Source organism: Bos mutus, chromosome 14, assembly GCF_027580195.1.
Source record: "Bos mutus isolate GX-2022 chromosome 14, NWIPB_WYAK_1.1, whole genome shotgun sequence".
In the NCBI taxonomy this organism is placed as follows: Eukaryota; Metazoa; Chordata; class Mammalia; order Artiodactyla; family Bovidae; genus Bos; species Bos mutus.
In genome coordinates, this window is record NC_091630.1 from 23,322,477 (window position 1) to 23,338,338 (window position 15,862).

The window sequence follows — 15,862 nt, forward strand, 5'->3', positions numbered from 1 at the left end:
TTGAGCAGAGCTCCTGTGGTCCTTGTTGTTTATTCATGGTTAATCCAGCTTTATATCAGTTTACTAACATTTGTACAGGACTCAGGAACATGGCCACTCTCTAAAATACCTACATACCTACTCGGTCATTCTCTGGTTTAAGGAAAAATATCTGTTCTAGAAAATTCTGTTTCTAGAATTTTTCCAAGCCAATTCTTGTATTACTCTTTCCTGTTTCACTTGCTTTTTTTCCTCTTCTTGCCTTTTGGTTTCAAGCATAGCAACCAATGAATAAAAGGTGCCTCCTTCCTGTATTTCCAGCCAGTCCCCAGTGGGGAGGGAAGGTGGATGATAAAAACTGAAAGAAAAATGAGAAGCAGAGAGGCTCTATACGTGAGACACCAGGGTGCTAACTACTTGTTTTGCTCTTATACTTACTGTTACACTATTGATTTGGAATCACACAAGTCACAAGAGAAAAATGGACCATTCTTTAAAACTTAAAAGCGTGAGCAAGTCTGTAAAAGAGAAACAGTGAATGATCAATACAAAAAGATCACCTCTTCTCTAATCATCATCATCTTGGGAGATATTTAAGATGGATCACAACTTCCCTGCTTCTGGTTTCCATGAGGAGGCCCTTTCTCTCAGCACTCCCGGTCCTTTTCTTCTGTCTCTGTCTCCCCAGAGGAGGGAGAGTAACTTATTTGCATAGTAAATTTGAAAGAGATACTCAGCTTGGGGCTTCCCAGGTGGCTCAGTGGAAAAGAATCCACCTGCCAATGCAGGAGATATAGGAGACTAGGGTTCAATCCCTGAGTCAGGAAAATCCCCTGGAGAAGGAAATGGCAACCCCCTCCAGTATTCTTGCCTAGAGAATCGCATGGATAGAGGAGCATGGCGGGCTACAGCCCATGGGGTCACAAAGAGTTGGACTCGACTGACTGTGCACTCATGCACCCTTATCTTAGCTGGGCCTAGCTGAAGCTCTAACTGTCTTTTTTTTCCCTCTCAACCACCCCGCCCCCCCTGCAACCCACCCACCTCAGCTGGGCTCCAGACTTCTCCTGAGAGCCTGCTGCTTGCAGGAAGCACTGTTTCCTTCTTCTTCCAGCTCTGCCCCAGAGGAGAGAGGTGAAGGTTGGTTGGTGCAAAGGCCAGAGCTTCTGTGACTGGTGAGTCAATGTTTTTATTCCAAGGTTTGCATAACAGGTTCATTTGGCTCACCTGGGCATCCATCTTATTCCTGACTAAACTCTCAGCACAGATACTAGTTTGGTCTTCTCTTTATTCCGTTTTATTTATCTATTTGTTTAGTGGAGAAGAGGGATGCTGTTTGTTGGAAACCATCTTGTAGACCAGCAGTCCCCAACCGTTTTGACACTAGGGACAGGTTTCGTGGAAGTCAGTTTTTCCAATGGAGGAGTGGGAGACGGGAGGGCATGGTTTCAGGATGTTTCAGATGCATTACACTTATCATGTACTTATTTCTAATTTAATGCCTTGCTGATCTGACAGGAAGTACCTGTCCATGGTATGGAGATTGGGGGCCCCTGTTATAGAACATACCATATCGGTCATAATTTACTTAAATGCTCCATGAGCAATCAATACATATAGAATTAAAGTTATTGCTGAGAACTTGGGTTTACAAAGCTGAGCCTACCAACACAGGCTATTGAAAACAGTAGAACTAAGAACATCTTTAAGTGGAAATATGGGTATTTGTCAGCCTTCAAGTCTTGAAGTCTTTATATTCACTACTGTTTCTTCATCAAAGCTTTTGCACACAGTTTAAGTCTGGATTCAATCTCCTCTTCCCACTTCCTCTGTTGTATATAAACCTCTTGTGCCGCACTTGCCAAAATCTGCTTTGTCTTACAAGTGTTTGTGTACTGTTTTCATTGGAGATCAGGGGCCATGGGTTATTGTAATTAAATGCTTCCAACTCCCAGATACGTGCCCTGCATAGAGTTATACTCAATAAATGTTGATTGAAATCAATTAAATCACAGCTTCCTTGAAAGCTAACAAAGAACAAATATGAATTGCTTTATTAATAACTGAGAACTGAAGAGTTAGATAATAGAGGTGTGTTTATTCCACTTTACAAAATTGCTGTAGCTAGACTAGATAATTTTCCACTGTTTGTTTTTTCAAAATCTGTGGCAAGCTTTATTTCTACTAAGTTTTGTGGAAATTAAATTTTAATAAATTGAAGTTTATTTAATAAGTAATCGAGCCTGCAGTGATAATAGTAATTCATTCTGTACATGAAGAAGTACTTGGTAATGGGAATAATTACCTCCTGTATCACTTTTTCTGATATTTCTCTTCACATATGCTTGAAATTATCTATGCTTTCTGTTTATTCTTTTAAGAACTTAATCGCAGTTACAGATATTATTTTGGAAATGGCAGGGCTTGACACATGACGTTTCTCAATTTGATGAAATTCTCTCCTTTAAAAACTGACAGTCGTAGCTGTCATAACATGCAGGACTGTATATTTAGTCAAGTAGTTTAAAAATATCAGGAATTCTATACAATCATTTATTATTTGTGAAAGAACAAAAGGCTTATGATTAGAGAACCTGACATATAGTCCTTGGTTGACCACTTACTTGTTATGAATTTGGGCAAATAAGTTATTGTGGATGGTTTTCGCTTATTAAAAGTGAAATAACTACTTCAAGGGTTAAATGAGAAGATCAAGTAAGATTATGTATATAAATATGCATTGTCAACTTAAAGTTTATATAAACAATTGTTATCATTACTTAACAAGGAACACATTTGCCTTCTGGTCTCAGGATTATTAGAAAGATATGAATGAGTTTTCTTCGATTTTCTGTTACTATTACTCTGGTACTTTGATGCATAGATGAGATGCCGCCTAACAGTGCTGTAAGCCTTAATGGAGTAGTGGGTGAACAATCTCCAGATACCAAACTCAAAGTCACAGCTTAAAGACTTCAGAAACAACCCACAGTCATAACCGAAGGTCTTTATGAATCAATATAATTTATTGACATGGTAAGTGATTATATGGTACGGGGTTATATGCATAACTCTTTGAGTTCTACAACTTCTAACACAAAGGTGTTATTTTTTTCTGTTTTATATATTATCATCAGCAACAGTTTTGCTAAACTCTCCAATACTTCCTATCAAAAACCTTTTCCTCCAATGTCCAATAATACTTTCTCCCTGTCTGCCTAAGCTTTATAACTCTGTCCTTGAGATATTTTCAGTTTTCAATAACAGTCTCCTCAAGGCCTTTCAGTCTCCTCCTAACCTGAGACTCAAAAGCAATGCCAATTCTTTGTAGCTGACATGGAAGCTCCCATGTCGGTTGTATCACTATTACATAATATTCATCCCAAAGTTTACTGGTCTAGTTGTTTTATTGGTTTAAACAACTGCTTTATTATAAATTCACATATTTAATGGGAAAGAAATTCAAACAGGACATAATAAGAATAGAAATTTGAGTCTTCTCTGTTCTGTGATATCTGGGGCCTCAGTTGGGAAGACTGAAAAATTGGATCTTAAGATTGGGTACTAGAATCATTTGGAGAAAGTCATTCACTGTCCATGATGGTTGCTGACTGCTGCCTAGGTCGTCAGTGGAGACAAACGATGGGGAAGAACAGCTGGTCCCACAGCACACACAGGACACGTGATTCTCTCATGACCTAGTGACTTGTACAAGCTGAAGCAGCCCCTCAGTTCAGAGGAACGCCTGTAATTAGCTCCACCCAGGAAAGTAGCGGCATGAGGAGTTCAGCTAGTCAAGAACAGGTTGATACTCACAGTTAATTATTAGATTTTCTTTTAGGCTAGTCCTTTCTAGAATTAGTTTAAAGCCAGTGATATTTCAATATTGCAAAGGAAAAAGCCTTTGACTTACACTTTTAAAAGTGATTAATCTACAAGTATGTAAAATTTTATTTCACATAGACTTAAATGTGATTGGGTGTAGGTTTGACACGTTTCATATTTGCTAATATTGTTTTATAGATATTACTTAATATTGTTTTCAATTCTATGAAAGGAATTTGCCCCTCTTCTAAAATGTCCTATCTTGAAATGAAGAAATAGAATTCCAGAGAGATGACATAACTTGCTTCAGTCTCTTAATAACTGGCCACAATCCCTAACTAGGTCTGTTTAAATCAGATTTCACATTCTTTCTGTTGCATGGTGTGGGAGGGTTAGTTATATAAGACAATACATTTTTTTCCATTTAAATATAATAGTTATGCTTTGGTTTGTCACTTACATTAACAACTAAATAGCAAACTAAGTACATGGGTGGCCAGTACATGCTATTATTTTCTTATTCATCAGTGTGGTGATATCATAAATGCCAGTGAGAGACAGATGAGGACTGACTCTCCCTGTCTCTTTGGATTGAGTTGTACTTGAATTGCATTTGAAAAAGTGCACTGTTAGAGATTTTAGACCCAAAGTCTTTGAAAGGAAACATTACTTAACAGGAAAAAGTTGGGTATTTTGCTTATTGATGTTACATTAAAAATCATTACCCACTGATACTTGAAATTTTCAGAGTATTTTTGAAAAAATTAACATGCTCTAGAAAACTTGGAAAGCAAGTGAAAAATAAATTTATTGCTATAAGATTTTTGTAAATTTAATTAACTATGTGGTTTTATGGGTGGTACACAGGCATTTAATATACCATTTTAACAGTTTATTGCCTAAAACAGAGAGGAGAATTCCCTTGTGTCTATATGTATAATTCTGAAGGGACACTATGAAGGATTTTGTATTTTTTCCTAAAGGACAGTGTGAAGCTAGTAAAAATCTTAAGCAGTACAGAGACATCATAATTTTTTTAAAAAGAATTCTGGGTGTGGGCAGAAAAATGAAGTAGATGAGGTATGGACAGAGTGGACAAAAATCAGAAATAAATCATAGGTCAATTACTGTGGTTTAACTGATCAATAATAGTAGCTTGGGTATAGATGTGGCAAAGGAGCAGATCAAAGTAGATAGACATACTTTACAGAATCAGTATTACTGGCAATTTATTAGGGGTGTAAAGTATCAGAGCAGGTGGTGTCAAGAATGACTGAGGTTTCAGACACCTGCAAATGGGTAAGAAGTGGAGTCATTTACTACAATAGAAATCACAGCAAGAAGATCAGGTTTGGGTGCCAGGAGTCAATATCACGAGTTTAATTCTAGGTCTGTGGAACATAAGAGGCCTGTGAGGCATGTGTTTTTGCAGGGATTTGAGGAAAAGTCTAGGACAATCTGAACTGCTGCTGCTAAGTCGCGTCAGTCGTGTCCGACTCTGTGCGACCCCAGAGACGGCAGCCCACCAGGCTCCCCCGTCCCTGGGATTCTCCAGGCAAGAACACTGGAGTGGGTTGCCATTTCCTTCTCCAATGCATGAAAGTGAAAAGTGAAAGTGAAGTCGCTCAGTCGTGTCCGACTCCTAGTGACCCCATGAACTGCAGTGCACCAGGATCCTCCGTCCATGGGATTTTCCAGGCAAGAGTACTGGAGAGGGGTGCCATTGCCTTCTCCACAATCTGAATTATTTTCTTTCAGTTCTCTGCTGGGCATTTGTCTTCTATGATCATGCTCGTTCCTAACCTACAATTGGCCCATGCTATAATTCTTTGCTTTAAAAGGTCAAAGGCATGAAAATACCAGTGTATGTTACAATAAAAAGCAAAGTGGTCAGCCTGGTAATGTGAAGATAGTTATGTATGCTGAAATGCTGAGTCAGGCCATGATCCAAGTTAACTTTGCTAAGATCTAGAGATGATTTATAACAGATCAGGAGGCCATTAGCTTTCTAGTCCATCCTAACAAAGAGGAAGATACTCTGGAAAGATGGCCAGGATGGGCTCCCAGCTTCAGGATCACAATAGCTGGGAGGCTGGTGATATGGGTCATTCCTATACTTACTGATATTAATTCTTGAATATATCCCCACATGTCAAAGAATATCACAGTGTCTAATTTCTTCCCTTCTCTTTGCCCTATACTTTCTTCACATCTCTTCTCAGTGTCCCTCTTCAGAAAGGGCTTTCCTGATCATCTCTGTAAATCTGTAGCTATCTCATAACTCTATACCCTCATCTACTTATTGATTATCCTACTAATCACCACCTGAAGTATATTTATTTGACTTGTCTCCCCTGTTCTCCCATTCACCCCACTATAGAATGTAAACTCTATTAGGGAAAAGACTTGTGCCATTCACCATGTATTTCCACTTCATAGTAAAAATCCTGGCACATAGTAGGTGCTCAATAAATATTTGCTGACTGCGTATTGTTTGAATAATTACTGGATGAGTGGATTACTAGAAACTGGGGTGGAGAGGAAGGAAGAAGTGGCAGGCAACCAGAAAACCATACCATACTCATTCTGATTGTCCTCTGTGTGTTGTGTTAATCATTGTCATACAGAAGTTTCATTTTTTTTACATAGTCACCATATTTTAAATTTTCCTTTAGATCACTGGGTCCTGGGAATTATTGATTCATTATTTCAGGTCAAGCGAAAAACTTTGTGAGTCTCTAAAGCAACATGTTTATTTCTTCAGTTAGCTCGCTGATTGCCCCACTCTGTGTCCCAGTATTCATGCCTCATTTCTGTGCATGACATCAGTTCAGTTCAGTCTCTCAGTCATGTCTGACTCTTTGCAATCCCATGGACTGCAGCGTGCCAGGTTTCCCTGTCCATCACCAACTCCGAGAACGTGCTCAAACTCATGTCCATTGAACTGGTGATGTCATCCAACCATCTCATCCTCTGTCATCACCTTATCCTCCTGCCTTCAATCATTCCCAGCATCAGGGTCTTCTCAAATGAGTCAGTTCACATCAGATGGCCAAAGTATTGGAGTTTCAGCTTCAGCATCAGTCCTTCCAATGAATATTCAGGACTGATTTCCTTTAGGATGGACTGGTTGGATCTCCTTGCAGTCCAAGAGACTCTAAAACGTGTTCTCCAACACCACAGTTCAAAAGCATCAATTCTTCGGCGCTCAGCCTTCTTCACAGTCCAACTCTCACATCCATACATGACTACTGGAAAAACCAAAGCTTTGACTAGACGGACCTTTGTTGGCAAAGTAATGTCTCTGCTTTTTATTATGCTGTCTAGGTTGATCGTAACTTTCCTTCCGAGGAGAAAGCGTCTTTTAATTTCGTGGCTGCAGTCACCATCTGCAGTGAGTTTGGAGCCCAGAAAAATAAAGTCAGCCACTGTTTCCACTGTTTCTCCAGCTATTTCCCATGAAGTGATGGGACCAGATGCCATGATCTTAGTTTTCTGAATGTTGAGTTTTAAGCCAACTTTCTTCACTCTCCTCTTTCACTTTCATCAAGAGGCTCTTTAGTTCTTCCACCTTTTCTGCCATGAGGGTGGTGTCATCTGCGTATCTGAGGTGATTGGTATTTCTCCCAGCAATCTTGATTCCAGCTGGTGCTTCATCCAGCCCAGCATTTCTCATGATGAACTGTACATAGAAGTTAAATAAGCACAATGACAATATACAGCCTTGATGTACTCCATTCCTGATTTGGAACCAGTCTGTTGTTCCATGTCCAGTTCTAACTGTTGCTTCCTGACCTGCATACAGATTTCTCAGGAGGCAGATCAGGTGGTCTGGTATTCCCATCTTTTTCAGAATTTTCCACAGTTTGTTGTGATCCACACAGTTAAAGGCTTTGGCATAGTCCATAAAGCAGAAATAGATGTTTTTCTGGGACTCTTGCTTTTTCGATGATCCAGCGGATGTTGGCAATTTGATCTCTGGTTCCTCTGCCTTTTCTAAATCCAACTTGAATATCTGAAAGTTCATGGTTCGCATACTGTTGAAGCCTGGCTTGGAGAATTTTGAGCATTACGTTGGAGCATGTGAGATGAGTGCAGTTGTATGGTGGTTTGAGCATTCTTTGGCATTGTCTTTCTTTGGGATTGGAAATAAAACAGACCTTTTCCAGTCCTGTGGCCATTGCTGTTTTCCAAACTTGCTGGCATATTGAGTGCAGCACTTTCACAGCATCATCTTTCAGGATTTGAAATAACTCAATTGGAATTCCATCACCTCCACTAGCTGTGTTTGTAGTGATGCTTCCTAAGGCCCACTTGATTTTGCATTCCAGGATGTCTGGCCCTAGGTGAGTGAGCACACCATCATGATTATGTGGGTCATGAAGATTTTTCTGTATAGTTCTTCTGTGTATTCTTGCCACTACCATAGCCTGTAAATAAAAGTACACCTTTTAAAGAAAATGGTCAGTCTAACTACTCTGTGTGCTGCTGCTACTGCTGCTAAGTCACTTCAGTTGTGTGTGACTCTGTGCGACCCCATAGACGGCAGCCCACCAGGCTCCCCCGTCCCTGGGATTCCCCAGCTAAGAACACTGGAGCGGGTTGCCATTTCCTTCTCCAATGCATGAAAGTGAAAAGTGAAAGTGAAGTCACTCAGTCGTGTCTGACTCTTAGTGACCCCATGGACTGCAGCCCACCAGGCTCCTCCATGCATGGGATTCTCCAGGCAAGAGTACTGGAGTGGAGTGCCATTGCCTTCTCCGAACTACTCTGTGTAATTCTACCCAAATACCAGCATATGGAGCTATTCAGCAACATCCTGATTACTCTTCCCTGAGAAAAGCGCTGTCAGAGAAATGGCAGTTTTTCCAAACTGAAATTTGAGGTTTTAGCTGCTTCAGTCCCCATAGTAAGGGACATCTTTTGTGTTGTCTCTTGTTCATAGTTATAACTGCTTTAGGTGTAGGTCTTACAGAAAGCATGTGCCCCAGAGCAAGTACAGGTATCTGGCTCTTTTTTATTTTTCCCTTTCTTTCAAGTCGCTTGGCTTTTGGGAAAGACCTCTACTCTACATTAGTACCTGTTTCACTAACCAAAAGAAATTCAAAGATTTCTGTTTTATGAATTAAGCTCTTCTCTACTAATATAAGTCTTCTGTAAAAGCAAAGTGGTGTAACGTGGGCTTTTGGAAAGCAGGGGGAATATGCTTTTTTAATGCTGTTTCAGCTCAAAGGTTTCATAGGAATGCTCTGTTGCTGGATAGTGGGGGAAAACTGTGTCTCATTTTCCAAATGCTGTGGAATTGACTACTCAAGGTGCATCTTTCAAGAGCTTAAGAAAATGTCTATTCTAGTTCCAACTTTGTCCTGATTCACTGTCTAGATAGGGTGTTCATTTTAAAATAATGTCTAATTAGGTGATCACTCCTATTGCTTCCACTTTAAAACTTTTAATTTATGTCACTCTTTTCAAACTCCTCTAGGCAAAGCCAAATGCTAAAAATAGCTAAGAGTAGAAGGCTTGTGTGTACTCAGAGACCATGTGAAGGATATGTAAATACATGTTCTCTGAAAATAAAGTGAAAGTTTTATTCTAAATACATTGTTTTTGAACTGTTTGACTTTGGGCAAAATTCTCAGCTTCTCTGACCTTCAGTTTCTTCAACTATAAAATGACAATAAGGAAACCTGTTTTTCAGAATTATTGCAAGTATGACTACTGAGGAAGCTAAAACTACAGTAGTTGTTATCTTGTTTTATAAATACGTGTTCTGTGAACACTGTATATTAACCCAGGAGCCCCAAACTCACAGTAGAACAACATATTTGAGAAGACAGAGTGTTGGGAACTTTCTGTGAGGAGTCAGACCTGATTTAGATAGGCTTAGAAGAGAAGATTTCTTGTTTTTAAATAGAGTGATCTGATCCAGAAAAAAAAGAGATGCCAGTGGGTAAGACCTGTTTGCTGGGTAGCAGCAGCAGCCGCATGCTGTGGCTATGGCAAAACTACTGAAATTTTCACAGCCAGCGGGCAAACCAATTGTCTAGGTTGGTCAAGAACTCAGAACATGAGCCAAAGAACATGAACGTCACCAAAAGAAATGTCGATTCATGCACTTAATTTGTAGGAATGCCATTGGCATCTGGGAAGCCCACATGAATCTCTACAGACACATTTTTATAAAAAAAAAAAAACAAACAGAAAGAAGGAAAACAGTGCTTCTAACCTGAGTTGAGGAGAAAACAAACATAAAATTTAAAAAATTAGTGGTAAGAAACCTCAGATCCTGACATCCTGGGGCTGTGTATGTACTACCTGATTATGAGTCCTGGGACCCCCTCATTGTAAAACAGCACCATACAACCACTGACATTCAGAGTGATGAGTGATGAGCCCGGTTTATGTATGTGGAATGTACTTTGAAAACATTACTATATAAAAGAATCACGGGTGGTAAGCTTCATTTATTTAGTATTTCAGTTTAATTTTCTGATTCTGAATTTTCCATGGTTTCTTAAATCATGCTTTCAGAAAGTTTTAAATCATATAAGACTTAAAACCTGATTCCTTCATTCATGTTTACAGTGATCTAATGTTTCCTGATTTTATTCTGTGTGTGAGACAGTGATCAGAACATATTGAGAGGTCTGACCTCTTGCTGTTTTTAATAATCCTTTACCTTGAGAAAGTTAAGTGAAGTGACAGTTGCTTAGTTGTATCTGACTCTTTGTGATCCCATACAGTCCATGGAATTCTCCAGGTTTGAATACTGGAGTGGGTAGGTAGCTTAGCTGGTAAAGAATCTTTTGCAATGCTGGAGACCCTGTTTTGATTTCTGCATGGGGAATATCTGCTGGAGAAGGGATAGGCTACCTACACCAGTATTCTTGGGCTTCCATGGAGGTTCAGCTGGTAAAGAATCCACCTGCAATGCAGAAGACCTGGGTTTGATCCCTGGGTTGGAAAGATGTCCTGGAGAAGAGAAAGGCTTTGGACTGTATAGCCCATTGGGTCACAAAGAGTCAGACATGACTGAGTGGTTTTCACTTTTGCTTTTACTGTGAGAAAAAGACAAGAGTGCAGCTACAGTTTATGTAAGACTCTGAAGTATTTTTCTACGCTTTGGGACAACTACTTAGAGCAAGGTGAAAGAGCACAAAGTAGCTAAAAAATCCCATTACCCCTTACCTTCTCTTTCATGATTGATACAACAAATGAGAAAATGTAAATATAACACATTGTAAATCTATGACTTACAAAAAATAAAAAAAGAGGTGAGGGAAATATTTACCCAATGAAAAAATGTAAATATGCATATTTAAGTGGGTATTATTGATATATGATAAATAATTTTTAATAGAAGTACATGAGAATACTAATCCTTTTTTATTAATCTAAATTTATCATTTCAAATATTTGTATGCCTTTCTGGGGCAGGTTTAATTACAGTATGTAAGGCCAAATTTATTCCACTGAAAACAAGAGAAGTTCTATTCAGCTGACGTGTGAAAAATATAAATCCGAATTCAGTCCAAGACATCTTTTCCTTACTTGTTTCGGTACTCAATGGTGGACTCCTACATTTGTGGAAAGTTTGAAAACAGACTCAAGTACGCTTGCCCATCAGTGCCCGACATATTCCTCAGCCCTGGTCCTATTTCTTTGAGGACTTTCATTTCCCTTAAAATGCTGTTGTGGTTAGAGTAGAGTTGAATTCCTTAAGTCTTGAAATAGACATCGTTTTAAATGATCCAAAAGTAAAGAGGAATTGTGCCATTAAGTCATTTGGGGACCATGGAATCGACATCAGTAGGAAACAGATATGTGAAAAATTGTGAAAATGCTGAGCTCACTCAGTGAGCACATTCACCACATCCTGTGACTGGACCTTTCCGTGCTATTTGCACAGAATCCAAGAAGCAGCGATCTTATCTTGAGATGTGTGTGAGAAACTGGCCATTACATTCAGACTCCAATCTCATATTATGCAGGCAAATGTATTGGTTACGTGACTTGCGCTGGTTGTTTTACATATCTATCCCATGAATGGCCTCAACAATCTTCTGAGTAAATATTGCATTCATCTTTTTTAATAAGTGATAAAACTATGACTCAAATAATTAAGTTCCTTTTGAAAGTCACTGAGTAGGTAAAAGACAAAAGTGGGATCTAAATTTTTTGAATGATTTTGGGGTCCGCAAGTACTGTCTGACACCTTATAATGCCAAGGTGCTTCTTAAATTGACCTTGAAGATAACAAAACCTCATTGTAGTTAAGTTAAAGAACAGTAGGTATAGCTGATTGTGTTAGCTGGGTACCTAGGCTAAGTTTCTTGGACTGAGGAACCAATTAGACTTACAAATGTGCTCTTGGAATGGAACTTGTTTGTATGTAGGGGACTTTTAAAAAAAATATGCTTTATTTTTTAGTGCAGTTTTAGGGTTTTTGCTTCCCTGGTGACTCAGAGGATAAAGCATCTGCCTGCAATGCGGGAGACCTGGGTTTGATCCTTGGGTCGGGAAGATCTGCTGGAGAAGGAAATGGCAACCCACTCCAGGATTCTTGCCTGGAGAATCCCATGGACAGAGAAGCCTGGTGGGCTATAGTCCATGGGGTCACAAAGAATCAGACACCATTGAGTGACTTCAGTTACTTTACTTACTTACTTAGGGTCACAGAAAAATGGGATGGAAGACAGATTTCCCAAAGCCCTCTGTCTTCATTCATGCATAACCTTCCCCATTATCAACCTCCCTCACGAGGGTGTACAGTTGTTTCAATGGATAAACCTACATATCACTTTATGGCAAACAGATGGGGGAAACAATGGAAACAGTGAGAGACTTTATTTTCTTGGGCTCCAAAGTCACTGCGGATGGTGACTGCAGCCATGAAATTAAAAGATGCTTGCTCCTTGGAAGAAAAGCTATGACCAACCTAGACAGCATATTAAAAAGCAGAGACATTACTTTGCCAACAAAGGTCCGTCTAGTCAAAGTTATGGTTTCTCCAGTAGTCACGTATGGATGTGAGAGTTGGACTATAAAGAAAGCTGCTGCTGCTAAGTCTCTTCAGTAATGTCCAACTCTGTGAGACCCCATAGACAGCAGCCCACCAGGCTCCCCACCCTGGGATTCTCCAGGCAAGAACACTGGAGTGGGTTGCCATTTCCTTCTCCATAAAGAAAGCTGAGAGTCGAAAAATTGATGCTTTTGAACTGTGGAGTCCTTTGGACTGCAAGGAAATCCAACCAATCCATCCTAAAGGAGATCAGTCCTGGGTGTTCATTGGAAGGACTGATGTTGAAGCTGAAACTCCAGGAATAACATGTCACAATACTTGTCTCAAATTTTCTTATATTATCATTTTAGAACTCTTTTTTAAAAGACTATTTAAATTACATATTGAATCTCTTTGATTTTGGCTAAAGTTTTATTATTATCTACACCTTAAAGTTTACTCTCAAAGTTTTGGAACTTTTCTTGTGAGTATCACATTGAGAGCAGAAGACCCAGCTCTTCATGACTTAGAAATATCTCCTGTGTATGTTAATCATTTACCATGTTATTTATTTGTTCCCTCTGGTAGGATATAAACTCCTTGAGGTAAGGGATGCTTATTTCTTCCATTCATCACACTAGGCTCTGATCCTAGAAACAGTAGCTGATATATACCTTCTCAATGACTGTTGTGAGGCAATGACTATTTAGCAAAGATTGTATTGTTGAATGAATGAATTCCCCTTGCTTCCTTCAGTATGACACAGAAACTGGTATTTCCCGATATGTTGTCAAAATGGCTTTGATCTTCTGTCAGTACTTTAGTTTGTCAATTATCTTTTTCAGATGAGCTTACCTTGGTACCACAGTCATCCCCCTTTCGTGGGGTTTCACTTTCCATGGTTTCAGTTATCTGCAGTCAACTACAGGCCAAAAATATGAACTAGAAAATTCCAGAAATAAATAATCCTTAAGTTTTAAATTCAGAATTGCCGTTCTGAGTAGCACGATGCAATCTCGAGCTTGGCCCCTCCATCCAGTCTGAGATGACCTCTTGTTCAGCGTATCCCCCATTAGTTACTTAACACCTGCTTGGCACCTGCCTCAGTTATCAGATTGTGTATCGCAGTACCACAGTGCTTGTGTTTAGATCACCCTTATTTTACTTAAATAATGGCCCCAGAGCACAAAAGTAGTGATGGAGGCAATTTGGAAATGTCAAAGAGAAGTCAGAAACTGCTTCATTGAAGTGAAAAGGTGAAAATTCTCAATAAGGAAAGAAAAAAAAAATGATATGTTGAAGTTACTAGGATTTGCTGTAAGGAAGAATATTCTGTGAAGTTGTGAGGAAGGGAAAATAAATTTGTGCTAGTTTTTCTGTCACATTTCAAACGGAGAAAGTTACAGCCATTGTGTATCAGTGCTTAAAGATGAAAAAGACATTACATTTGCAGAGATCACATTCACATAACTTTTATTACACTATATTGTTATAAGTGTTCTATTTTATTAGTAACAGTTAACCTCTTACTGTACCCAATTTATAAATCTTTATCATAAGTATGTACATATAGAAAAAGTCATGTATGTGTCAGGTTCAGTTCTATCTGTGGTTTCAGGAATCCACAGCGGGTCTTGGGACATATCCCCCATGGATAAGGAGGCACCATTGTAACACTTAAGCACATAGAACTAGCACAAACGTGGTATTTACTTATGGTGTAATTTACATAATTTACATACAATTTACATAAGTTACTTATGAAGCCTCCATGTTAAGCATATATGTTCTATTTATATTGGGTTGGCTGAAAAGATCATTTGGTTTTTTTCTATGCCATCTTACAAAAATATTTAACATTCTAAAATATTTAAAAATCCTTTCAGCTATTAGCAGGAATTTGACCACAGAATGGACTGGGAGCACACAGTGGATAGAATTAGCTAAGTAGATTTTGCCATCACCATTGCAATAGCTTCACGGATTGTTTTTGGCTTAAAAGTTTGGGGCATTATGACTATTTACATTATTAACTGTTTAACTTGCAGAGTATTTAGGGTCTTCGCCTATCAATAGAGAAAGAATAATAACCAAAGCTACAAATCATCTGATCCCAAGAATACACCACTTGCTATTTGCCCTTCCGCTTGCTTTATTTACTCCTTGATATTAGAGAATAGCTTGCATAATTTATTATTTCTGGTATGTGTTTAATAACTGGCTATGCCTCCTAAGGGCATTTGAATCATGAGTCTGGAGATAGCAGTAGGATATATGATTCTTTACTTGAAAATGCTGCCCCATTTCATTTTGAGTCTTCAAATGCTCTCTGCTGAAAAACATATCTGTAGAATAAAATTTGTTCTTCTAGAGGTTAAAGGAGAAAAAAAACAACGTGACAAGCTTTCATGCAAAAGGTAAAATTCATGAATTGAACTGAACTAAAAGAGCCTGTAACTTCTGTGCACTAATATTACAGAAAGTACTATGTAACTTGTCAATCAATCACTGGACTTTTGCTTAAAATATTTGCATTTTGGTACCTAAACTGTAGTCATCCTATTAAGTGAGTACTGTTTGAATTCATATTAGCTGTTTTTAGTTACTAGCTATTTGCTGAAAACTTGAAAATCCATTTTTTTTGGCCAGCTCTTTTACTTTCAAAAATCTTTGTTTTGAAATGAGGAAAATTTCTGAATAATAAATGTATTACTTTAATTCTTGATTTATATCAATCAAAATCAAAAATTAATAAATTTTGTACCACTACTTTGAATATAATTAGGTTTGGGGACAAAACAAGCTAAAAATGAAATAATTTGCTTTACCCTGTCCTTTCTACCCTTCCCTCTAAAAGAAGATTGGAACTTGAGAGAAGTGAAAAAACCTTATGACTTAACTTTAAAAAAAATCCCTACACTTGGATATGTCAAGTATTTCTTTTTTCAACCCAGCCTTATAATACCTAAATGCTAAGCTTCTCTTGAAGACCTATGAAATTTTTTTTTCAATTAAAGCAATTTTTCTTTAATATGAAGGAGAGTAAAGTATTCACAC